Source organism: Petaurus breviceps, unplaced genomic scaffold (genome assembly GCF_028583685.1).
Source record: "Petaurus breviceps papuanus isolate PSGF00001 unplaced genomic scaffold, PetGlider_PUasm1.0 90919, whole genome shotgun sequence".
Classification (NCBI taxonomy): Eukaryota; Metazoa; Chordata; class Mammalia; order Diprotodontia; family Petauridae; genus Petaurus; species Petaurus breviceps.
Genome location: NW_027187378.1, coordinates 31,630,295 through 31,643,199, shown reverse-complemented (window position 1 = coordinate 31,643,199; position 12,905 = coordinate 31,630,295).

Genomic DNA, 12,905 nt, shown 5'->3' with positions numbered 1-12,905 from the left:
GAGAGAGAGAGAGAGAGAGAGAGAGAGAGAAAGGAAGGGAGAGAGGGAGGGAGAGAGGGAGGGAGGGAGGAAGGAAAGGAGGAAGGAAGGAAGGAAGGAAGGAAGGAAGGAAGGAAGGAAGGAAGGAAGGAAGGAAGGAAGGAAGGAAGGAAGGAAGGAAGGAAAGATATTCCTTACCCTCAAGGAGCTTATAATCTAACAGGTAGAAAGTGAACCTGGAGAGAGTAGTGTCACAGAAATCAATATAATAATACAATGAAATAAATTATTAAGTGCCTAATATGTAACAGGCACTGTGCTAAGCACTGGAAAACCAAGGGGGAGAAGTAAATCCAAAAGATTGTTGTCAACAGTCTCAAATGTTACAGAAAGTTCAAGGAGAAAAGGGCACTGGATTTAGCAATTGAGACTATTGGTGACTTTGAGAGAATAGCATCATTAGACTGGTGAGGGCAGAATCCAGATAAAAGAGGTTAATAAAAGCATTTCTGGGCAGCAGGTGAGATAAGGTCCAATAAATCTGTAGCAGACCTAGTCCTAATAATGATGGCATTACTCCTAATGGTGTACAGCAACCCCAGAGTAGGAGCTGAGAAGATTGACTGGGGGTTGATCAAGGATTCAGGATTATGAATATTTCTACTCCTGCATCTTTGCTTGCATTGTTACCTTCACCTGGAATGCCTTGCCTGTTTCTGCCTATTACAAATTTTACCCATTCATCCAGACCTAATTTAAATGCCATTTCCTCCACAAAATCTTCCCTGATTACCTCAACTGTCAACAGCCTATCTTTCTCCTGAGCTCTTATAAAAGCATGGTACAGTCGTGGACAAAGAGAATAAAACTGAGTGAGAAGAACTGGTGTCTAGTGCTGGGTGTATCCCTATCTAGCTTTGTGACTTTCAGGAAACCATCTTACCTCTCTGTAGTTTTCCTACTTTGTGAAGTTGGGGGTTTGTACTAAATGATCCTTAAAGTCCTTTCCATTTCTGACATTTCTCCATTTTTTTATTTGTATAATATATCATCTCTCCTATGAGGTCATAAATTTTAGGGGGGAAAGACTATGTCTTATTCATCCTTTTATCCTTCACAATGCCTTTCACAGGGCTTGTCACATATTAGACATTCAGTAAATGTTTGTTGAAAGAACAGATAAAATCCTCTCTGGGTCCTGTCTCAGGAAGAAGGTGCAGAATTCTGTGACAAAGGGGGAGCCAGACTTGGCGTTTAACCTTAAAATGACCCCAGCACTTGAAGATGCAGAATCTCTGACCTTCAAGCTATTATGTGCTTAGATTGACCATATAGATGCTGGAGGTGTCACTACAGGACTTTAATTGTTAATAGATTTGTTCACTCTCCTGAGGAAATCACATGGCAGGTACCAGCTATAGAAAACTGTTTAGAAATCTTTGCAATATTTCAAAAGTTCTATGGTTTTATCCCTGTGGGTCCTCACTCCAATGACAAAACATAAGCCAGCTAACTGAGTCTGCTGTGCTCACTCTCTCTGTGTCTCTCTCTGTCTCTCTCCTTCCCTCCCTCTCTGTCTCTTTCTCTCCCTCTCTCTCTCCCTCTGGCTCTCTCTCTATCTTTCTCTCTGTGTCTCTCTCCTCTCATGAATTCCTACAGCTCCAATGATCATCTCCACGTAGCTAACTCTTATTCCAAATCTATTCTCTCCCCTGATTTCTAGTATCACTTTGCCTACCCACTGTCTGTATTACCCATCAGCATTTCAAAATTAACATTATTTCTCTATTAACATTCTCCAAAGACCCTTGTGAAAACCTTCTCTTGTCTCTGATGATCCTCAAACCTGGACCACCTTCGTCACTCTCACTCTCAATGGAGCACTTCACTTCCCATATTACTGAGAAAATAAAGACCATCTGCCATAAGCTTTCTCTTCTCTTTTATCCCATGCTTCAAAAGCACCCAACATCACCCCTCCACTGTCATCTTGTGCTGCAGTCTCTCATAGAGAGGTAGGCCTTCTCGCCAGCTCTAGTTGCTACATTTCTGCCTTGCCCTTGATCCCCATTGCCTCACAAATCCCTTAGAAGTCTTCTCCTTCAGCCACCCTATGCAATCTAATCCTTCTCCCCAGCAACTGATTCCTTTCCTGCTTGCCTACAAATATTGCTAGGATTCTGACATTCTTCACAAGCTTTCACTTGACCATACCATCCTCTCAAGAGCAGCCAAGTGGTGCAGTGGATAAGGTGCCAGGCCTGGATTCAGGAAGACCTGAGTTCAAAACTTTCCTTAGATACGTACTAGCTGTGTGACCTTGGGCAAGTCACTTATCCCAGTTTACCTCAGTTTCCTCATCTGTAAAATGAGCTGGAGGATGAAATTATATGCCAATATATTTGCCAAGAAAACCCCAAATGGAGTGACAAAGAATCAGATAAACTTAAATGACTGAACAACAACAAACCATCCAGTCAAGTTCTTGTACTACCTTTACAGACATATGTATAAATAATGTTCACATAATATCTAGGAAGAGACATAAACACAGATATATACCTATCTATTTATCTATCCATCCCTCTATCCACATATAGCCTCCTTTGCACAGCCAGACTTCCTGAAAAAGATTGGACTAAACTCATGCTTTTCCCCTCAAATTAATTTGAATAATGCTTATTTGTGGATGTGTTCGCCCACCACCTAATCCATTACATCTTTTATTCCTGGACTTCTTTGTAGTTTGCAATTGGTTCTATATTTCAGCTGCCCCACACCCATAATAGGCATTCAGACAAAGAAATTCCTCCATTTTCTTACTCCTCAATTCCATGTAATCTGCTTTCTGAACCTATCACTCAACTCAATCTATTATTATCTCAGTTGGCTTCATTCTCCTCCTTAGGTTTTCATGAAACTCCTCTCTCCTGGTTCTCCCCCAACATTTCTGGGAACTCTCCCCAGTAGAATCATTCCTGTGCCACCCTGAAAATAAAATATAACCTAGGACCATGTCCTGAGCCCTCCTATTTCTCTACATGGTCTCCTGGTGACTTCATTAGATCTTAGAGGTTTAATTATCATCTCTACATGAATGACTTCCAAATTTTTATCTCCACCCCTAGTCTCCCTCTGGATCACAACTGCCTACTGGACATTTCAAATTGAGTATCCTCTAGGCATCACAAACTCAACAAGTCCTAAACAGAATTCATTCTCTTTCCCACCAAATCCCCTTCTCTGAATATAGCAAAAACATTGAATTGAGCTGTTGGATCTTCGTAGCTTCTGGAATTGGTGCTACCAAAAAATTCCATCACATTATGGCCTACCTATTGTTTATAAATGTTTCCATACATAGATAGTTTAGTTCTTACACAGACTCAATGTGCCACCAGGGAGCCACCAAAGTTTTTATTCTTGAACATCCTTGAAGTTATTCTAGTGTAGTCAAAATTTACATTCCACTGTTAAAATTTTTAAGAACTCAGGGTCATTTCCAAGTCCAATGAAGTACCATGAGAGAACTTTAGTGAAGACTACAATAGTTAATTTTTGCAAATTTCCTTGTCTAAATTACATGTAATTTACTAATGTTTTAGACTCTGATTTGATTTGTTCCATGTGGAAGTACAACAATCAGTCATTCAAGAAGCATTTATTAAGCACTTACTATATGCCAGGTACTTTGCTAGAATGCTGGTGATACAAGAGACACAAAGAAGAAAACAATCCCTACTCAAAAGGAGTTTGAGTTCTATCATGAAGACAATGAGAACTTATATGCATGAACAGAATAAAATTAAAGATAATAAATGCAAAGTCGTTGAATATAGGTACATTTGATAGGAAGGACACTAGTAATTAAGGGGATAAGGAAAGGCTTCACACCTGTGTCTTGAAGGAAGAGAGGAATTTTATGAGGCAGAGGAAAGGAGGGATGCATTCATGGCATAGGGGAATGCCATTACAAAGACTTGGAGATATGACAATAAATGTCATATGTCAGGAACAGAGCAAAAAGCCAGGTTGGCTTAATTGTAGAGTAGGGGGAAAAAAAGGAGTTATGTCCTTTGAAAATGGAAAGTAGGCTGGGACAAGGTTGTGAAGGGTTTTAAAAACGAAATAAGGAGAACTATGTCTGCCTTATGTGGAACCTATCCTTTCAAGTCCATTGGAAGATTTCATTGGCAGAATTATCCTAGAAGGCATCTCCAAACATTGCCAACAACACAGGACCTCACACTGCCAGTTGTTTGGGGGTTAAGAAGGTCAAAAGGATCCAACTACTAACCCAGTAGATTTTTCAAAGTACCAGTTCTGATCAAGGTTTATATTTCAGCTCAATGTGGTAGATAGAGAGATACAGATAAAAATATATGAATGTGTATGTGTATGTATATATGTGTGTGTGTAAGTGTATGTGTGTGTGTGTGTGTGTGTGTATATATATATATTTATATTTGTATGTGTTTATACATTGCTATAGCTATAGATCCTTCTGGGTCCCTCAGACTAGGATACCCTTCTCTTCATATCTCCAGGGCAGCGATCATCTAAGGACTTTTGATTCTAACTCATCATTAGTCAGTAGCTGCTGCCAATGTCTCTATCTTTCCATTACCATCTACAATGGCAACCACACTGGCATACCCAAGATGACTGCTAGCACAGGTTCTTAGACCTTCTTTACCAGGAAAGATAGCTGCTAAGGGGCCAACAATCTTTTTAAATTATATTCACTAGTTCAGGGGAAAAGTCAGCACCCTGAACTTCAGAGAAAATACAAACAGAGAAAATTCAAGCAGAGAAATAAAGACCAACAGACAGTAATATTGCTGTACACTTTACATACATCCCTGGATTGAAAGAGCCTTACATCTGAGCAGTCAAGGAGTTCTGAACATATGGCCACTCAGAATCTCAACCAGGAAATCACAAGATCCTTCTCAAAAATGAGCCCCCAAAGCAAAATACCAACTCAGAGTATATATAAGCTTCTTGGAGCATTAGCAAAAGGTGTGAAAGACTTCCTACAAGAAAGTTTCCCATAATGGGCTCCACATGAGGCCTATTAATGGCCAGGAAGGTCTTAAATCCCATTAATATTACATTGTCTGCTTAACAGAGTTGAGCTGTACTGTTAGGGAAAAGCTGGGGGGAGGGGGGGTTAGTTGGTAGAGTGTGGAAGGGAAATGAGGTTAAGTGAAAAGATAATCAACGCTTTCATGCTTCCAGCAGGGAGGATAAGGTGGTTGGCCTGAATTTATTAAAACTTTATTTTGGTAATCTTTTTTATTTTCCCTCTCCTTTTGCTTTTCCCTATGGTGGGTTGGCCAAAATAAGGATCATTTATGTATGTAGTTCCTGCCTTTCCTTACTCTGTGCAGGGGTATTGCCCAAGCTCTGCCTCTGCCTATGTACCTTTAGCCTGGTCTAGTCCTATCCCTCCTACATGTCTTTTTCTTTCTTTTCTTTTCTTTTCTTTTCTTTTCTTTTCTTTTCTTCTGAAACAGCTGATTTCCTGGTAATTTTGCAAAGTCAAATTGTGTTGCTTCCCCACTAAAACTAAGGGGAATAAAGAAAGGTCAAGTGAATGGCTGTTAGGACCAACCCAAATTATCCTTTTGGTCTGGGGGAGTAAGACCTTTTCTTTTAGTTTTAACATACTTATACCCAGCAGTGAAAGTTGGAATTTCCAACAATAATTCTACTTGTATAAATCGTAATATTGGAAGGGGGAGTAAGGAACATGATTCCAAGGTTTTTAAATTTCAGGATCATGTCTGTAGGGTTTTTGGAAAGTCTAGACTCAATTCCATCCCATCTCTCCAAACCCCAGTGCATTTGAGCATTTGAGTATGGTAGTGAGAAAAGTCAGCTGCTATGGGTTGGTTTTTGTAACCCTATTCCTCCACATTCAATGAAACTGCAAGATGTCCCCAAGAGATGATTATTGGGCTAAAGGAGAAGTGTGTATCTCTCTTGTCCCAAAATTTTAGGGGCTACCTGTTTCCACCTACCTTTTGATGGCAGACCAGATTCTTTTGCTCTATTGCTGTCCCTAGGAGCAAGCATGTTGTACAGAAGGCATGGGCCACAACCTGGTGGGGAAGAAGAGGGGAAAAGGAGATGGAGAAGAAGAGAATAAGTAAAATAATTCCTACCATGTGCCACATACTGTGCTAAGCACTTACAAATACTATCTTATTTGGTCCTGACAAGAACCCTGTGAAGTAGGTATTATTATTACCCCTATTTTACAATTGAGGAAACAGAGACATTGGTAAATTACTTGCCCAGGGCCACATGGCTATTAAGTGTCTGGGGCCAGAGCTGAACTCCCTGACTCCAGGTCCCTGTGTCACCAGTTGCCTCTTCTTTTGGTTTCCCTCTCCCTCTTCTACCTTTGTCTCCTTTTTCTTCAAGCGTTCAATTTTTTTCTCAGTGGGGTTGTGAGTATTACTACAAATATGAGCTTTGATGGACTTTTAAAAAATTTTGTGTGACTATCAAACACTAAACACTCAATTCCAAAAGAATTAAAAACCCACCTCCCCACCAAACACTACCATTAGAACTTTCTTTTGCCCAAGGGCCTTTTCTCCTTCTTGTTAACACTTTTAAATGAAAATGAGTTTTTGCATAGATAAAATTTGTAAAGTTTTGTAATATATATGTATAACAAAACTTGATAAGATATATATATATACATATATATATTTAACATAAAACACACACACTAAATGGAAAAGTATATATTTTATTCTATAGGCAATATGAAGTCATTGGAATCTGTTGAGTAGAGGATTGACATGGTCAGATCTGTGCTTAAGGAAAATCACTTTGGCAGAAATGCTTAGAATGGCCTGGAGTGAGGAAGGAATTGATGCAAGGAGACCAATTAGGAGGCTGTTGAAATAATCTGGGTGAGAGGTGATGAGGGCCTGAACTAAGGTGGTAGCTGTTGTCATGTTTGTCCTTTGTTTTTAAAGAGGACCATGGCATCAGGGAAAGGATGACGTGACTTGCAGTTGCCTTTGATTTGAGTGAGGGAGGGCTGTGCAAGGTCACCAGCCTCACTTTATCCTCCAGAGCCATCTCCATCGAAGTACCAGTTATTCATCAGGATGACTGATTGGTAGCCATACAAACAGAAAGAAATTGAAAAAGAAGATACAAGAGATGTTAGTAAAAATAAATGAATGGATAGATAAATAAATGAATTGATATGAATGAATAAATAAATGACAGAATGCTATGGCACCCTGAGAAAACTCATTCCCTGAGAATACCATTTTAAGAAGAACTCTAGCCATGTTTCACCTTACTCATACCTGAACTCTTTCTGGAATTTTCCTCATCTGCCTCATTGACACCTCCGAAACTTCCACCTTAAAGCTCTCCATTTTTCATTGCTGACTCCCTCTTAAGAGATCACCATTTTAGGAAGGATACCTGCCATACTTCTTGTCACCCACATCCAGAGTCTCCCTAGAATCCCCCTCCTTGACTTCCAAGCTTTCCCCACTTTTGTGTACATTTTCCTCCCCCTTCCAGCTTTCCAATGTCCCTTTATGTGTAATTTAGCTCCACTAGAATGAAAGGGAGGGACTATTTTGCTTGCTTGTATTTTTATTTCTATCACTTATCACAGTGCCTAGCACATACTAAGTGCTTAAAATGCTTCATTTATCTATTCTTGCTCTATCAACTTAGTAAATATCCTCTCTAAAAGCTAATAGAGTTCTATTGGTTAATTAATAATGGGGAGCACACCATATGGGGGCTCATTAAAGATAGTACTAGAAAAAAACACAACCTTTCTAGGATATAAAGTAGTCAGCTATCCTCTAGGGAGGCCAACTTCTGAGTATGTCTGCAAGTGAGAGAAGTGGCCTCAGAATGACTTCTACCCTTAGAAGGGGAAACACAAATGTGAACATCCCTTCAAAATAAAACAAACTGCCAACACAATGGGACTTGAAGTCCTTAATACTCCTACCATCCAGATAATTCTCCTTGACTCAGTTTTAGCACTCTTTCACTAACAATTCCTCATTATTTTACATCCAAAAGGCTGTTCACAAATCTTCTTGATGTCTTAGGGAAGTTTCTTAGTTCACTTTTCTAAAAAGAAACTAAATGAAGAAAACACTATGGGAAAATTCCAGTAGAGTAGGGAGGGGGAAGGTAAATGCCTGGTTTATGAATGCAACCAAGGAAACAGTTCTTGGAAGCAGCTCAGGGACATCCAGGATGAGGGAAGCATGAGAGCACTGGTCATCTGTCCAGATCCAGTATCCCTCAAACAAAAACAATGTGCTGCTTGGAGGGAGGTGGACATGACTCCACAGAAGGAATCACATGCATTCCAAATGAAGTTCATCTTCCTGTGTCAATTTCTAACAAACAGCCTCTCCTAAAGTACTTTTGTCTGCACTCCATTTCCTGGGATCCAGTACCTCAAGTTTGAGTGTTTCTGTTGCATTTGAGGACTCATAGCCCAGGTGTGTTCTCTCTTTCCCCTAATGCACAGTTCTTAGAGACAGTTATTACACATTTTAACAAATAGACTGAATGTAAGGACTTTTATTGAAATATAAACACTGTAATTTCATCTTTTTAGGACAACCAATCTATGGAATAAAATCTAATAGGGAAGCTGCAGAGAGCCTAGTTTCAGTCTAATTTGGCTGTTGGAAGAGTTGTCCTAGGAGGAGTCAGAATAGAAAATAGACAAGTGGATTAGTCCAGTTGGGTCATGGTAGGGAAGCTTCTCCACAAGACTAGAAGAATTAGGCCCAAAAGGTCACAGTGAGGATAAAAAAGTGGGTTATGATTTATTAGGTACAGAGAAAGATGCAACGATAAGATCTTATGAACCGATAAAAGAATCTGGGACTTTGTAAAAACTATCTTCCCAGCAGTTCTGACTCACTCCCTGCAACAAAAGAAAAAGATCTCTGATTGTCCCTTTTGTAGTCAAACTCAGTAATTGCGTGGCACCTCCAGAGTCTTCAGACTTTCAAGCTCCCTAAGCAATTAGGAGATTTTTTTTTTTTGGTTATCATATAGTATGAGCCACTCAGTCATGGCTGGAGACAAGCAACATACCCATTGCTGGACTGGAATCAGGCAGAGGAATCATTGTACCTGCTCTATATAAGCCATCTGGAAGAGCAAGAATAAGTATGGCTGGGTCCTCATTGGCTAATCCTCGCATTACTTAAGGTATATTCAGTAAATATTTAATAAATGTCCACTGTGTTCAGGTCACAATGTCGATGATGAGTGAGAGATACAATGTTTACCCAGAGTCCCTGTCTTCTGGAAGCTTACTCTCTAATAAGAAAAGGGGATAAGATATAAGCCCAGATAACTTTAATGCACAATATTGCACACAAGTGCATTACAGAGCTGGAACTAAAATGTTATGGGACTGATTGAAAGAATTCCCTTTGTTACCTCCATAGCTGTACTTATATTTTCATACAGCACTCCTAGAGATAGCAATGCCTTAACCCAAAGGAATAAATTGATCATGGAAAAATTTTAGGAATGGTTAGGCTAACAGATAAAATATTTAGAGGAAGGTAAACCCTCTTGACACCCCTCAAATTGCACCAAGGATATGACCACCAACTTTATGCATTAGACCAGTGTGACTTCAAAGAAAGCACAATGTATAGAGGGAAAACTAACACGGTTTGTGGGGAGGACACAGGAAACTTCTTTCTTTGGAGATTCTTACCATTTAACCCTCAGACTCAAAGATCAGAGAATCATATCACTGTGGTGGTGATAGTTGTTGCTTGTCCTTGGTTCTGAAAGAGGACCGATGACATCAAGAAGGTGGTGTTTTGACTGGCAAATGCACTGGATTTAAGAGGGGCAAAGTCACCAGCCTCACTCTCTCCTCCAGAGCCATGCATATCACTATAGAAAATCTTAGAAAACATCTAAATCAATCTTTTCATTGTTCCACAACGGAAACTAAGACCCAAAGAAGGAAAATTACTTGTCTGGGTTCATATAGAAAATAGAACCATAGGCAAAATTAGAAATCCCTCTCCACTGTTGAAGGAGGATAATTGTTTAAAAGAAAGTTCAGCCAGATATAAGCACTGCGTTGTTTATTTATTTTTCCCAGAAACCCTTAAGTTGAAAGCCAAATACTAAACATTTCTTTGTGAGATTTTTTTTTCCTGCCAACCTCCATGATATAAATCCTTAGGGCTCAGAGAAAAGGCTGAAGAGACCATCCTGAAGGAGCTGTTGGCACCACGCCAGCTTATAAAGATGGCTTTAATCAGCCTTACTCCTCCTTTTTTTCCAAGCAGCCAGGAGAGTTACTCTGACCCACTAAAGCCAAGAACCTGAGTATTACAAGCATGCTTTGAAAAAGATCTGTCTCAATCGAGTACAAAAGAAAGAAACTCTGCCAGCTACCTACAATTTTTAAACAAGGACTTTGCACACAGGAGATTGGAGGGAGGAGGGGAGGAAGAACAATCCAGAATCCAGTCATAGTGACATTTTTTTATCCCTATTGTCTTTGTCCCTAACTAAAAAAAATTAAATTAAAACCAGATGAAATCCTCCTGAGATGCCATCAGATTTAAGTCATCTCTGTTTTCCATTCTCTCCCCCTTTACCCCTTCCATAATGACACACCCTATTCATTCTCTGTTCCTCCAAAATATGAGCATTCTAGCCTTCGAGAAATAAAGTCAGGGCAGCTAGGTGGCACAGTGGATAGAACATTAACCCTGTAACCAGGAGGACCTGAGTTCAAATCTGGCCTCAGACATTCGGCACTTAGCTGTGTGACCCTGGGAAAGTCACTTAACCATGATCGCCTCACCAAAAACATACAAACAATGAAAAAAAGAAAAGAAAGAAAGTCATAAAGATTTCCATTGGTTTATCTCAGGGAGAGGTCATATTCTATGATCCACAATCTTAATAGGTCCTCCAACCTCCCACACAATTCACTAAGCCCCTAAGCAGAACCAATTCTGTCCCTCTCTTACTCTCCCCCTTTGGAAATACAGGAGATATTCCTCCTCATCTACTCCACCTCATGCTCACAAGTATCACCCAGAGCCATGGTATTGGACCCTACCCTGCCCTACCCAATGATATGCCAGTCCCTTTTTGAGAATTTCCCCCAAAGTTCTTAAGATTTTCCCCGTCCAAAGCAAATAATAATATAGGACAGTATGTCAGTGATTCCCAGTTTTTTAACCATGGATACAATATTCTTTGCCATGAGAAATTACAGCACATGGAACGTTGACACTGATAATGTTATGGGGGCTAATATTATTAACGTCAATGTTCCATGTGCCATATGGACATATTGCACAATCTTCCATGTGCCAAGAAGCTAATGTATGTACAGTTTCCCTCTTCCTAAGAACAGAGGTTTTTGTTGAGTTTGTTGTGAGTCCAAGGACTGACAAGTTCTGAGATTAGTGTGTACAAGTAATAGGCAACATTTTTTTTGTTTTATGAATTCTATGTTTACCATACTACAAATTCTGGCTAAATAAAATTTATACTTTTAACAAAATTAAAATTCTTTATAACATGGCCCATCCTTACTGGTTCAATTTTAACACACTTTATTCTTCTCCATAAATGCTACTATCCAGTAACACTGACCTCCTTGCTATTCCTGGCACATGACACTACATCTCTTCATTCTGTACCTTTTCCCTGACTCTCCCCCATGCCTAGGATGCTGTCCCTTCTCACTTCCAACTCCTGACCTTTCCAGCTTCCATCAAAACTCCCCCTTAGCCTCAGACACTTAACATTTACTAGCCATGTGACCTTGGGCAAGTCACTTAACCCCAATTGCCCTGCCTTTCCCCCTCAGGAAAAAAAAATTCCCCCTTTAATCCCAGCTTTCACAATAAGATTTTTTCTACTCCCCACCACTACTAGTGTCTTTCCTCTGGGATTATTTCCCTTTCATACTGTCTCTTGTTCTTGCAGAGTCTTGCATGTTGTCTCTCGCTTCTGACCGTGAACTACCTGAGGGCAGGGACTGTCTTTTGCTTTCTTTTTGTCCCCAGCTCTTTTCACAGTGCCTGGCACATAGTAAGAACTAAATAAGAAATTGCTGATTGATTGATAGATAAATGTTAATGCTCAGTTATATGACATCCAAAATTTTGTGGCATATTCTTTCAGACTCATTGCATTACCTATGCCAATGAATCTACAATCTTATCATTGGGAATAATCCCTCCCACCCATCCATACTTTCTTATTCTGTATGATTCTTGTCTATATTCCTTCATAAATCTTCCATCAAGAATTTATTTCATGTACTTGGAGCTTTACTCTAGTTTTTCTTGCTATTGTCATTGTTCTATATTTTATTTTTTGCATTTGGTAAATACAAGAGAAGGACCCTGGCTACCCATTCTTCACCCATGCCATGTGTATGAACAATTCATCCTTTTATCTGATCATACATTTCTTGGATAACATCCCTTAGGCTACTTCTTGCCCAGGGGTCAATTCTAGACATATACTGACACCTCATAATACCTACTAAGCATCTCCTTTATCCTTTGTATCACTCACAACTTTGATTCTTCAAAGATTTTGGCATTCCAAGATTTGAAAATGTACATCAACACTGGAATATTGTTGATTTGAAAATGAAATACATAACTCTTGGTCCTCAACGCAAATACAAGAACATTTGTATTTGAGAGAAGCTACCAGTGAGTAGTAGGATCAACTTATTGTTCATCTACATTGCCTATCCCAGATATGTATTCTTATGCACTAAGTCAATGAACTAAGTGTCATAATCTTAACAACTGGCATTTTCATCCACCTTTTTTTTTGTTATGGATTATTGGCCAGTCTCTTTTGAGACACAAGAAATCTCACTGAGT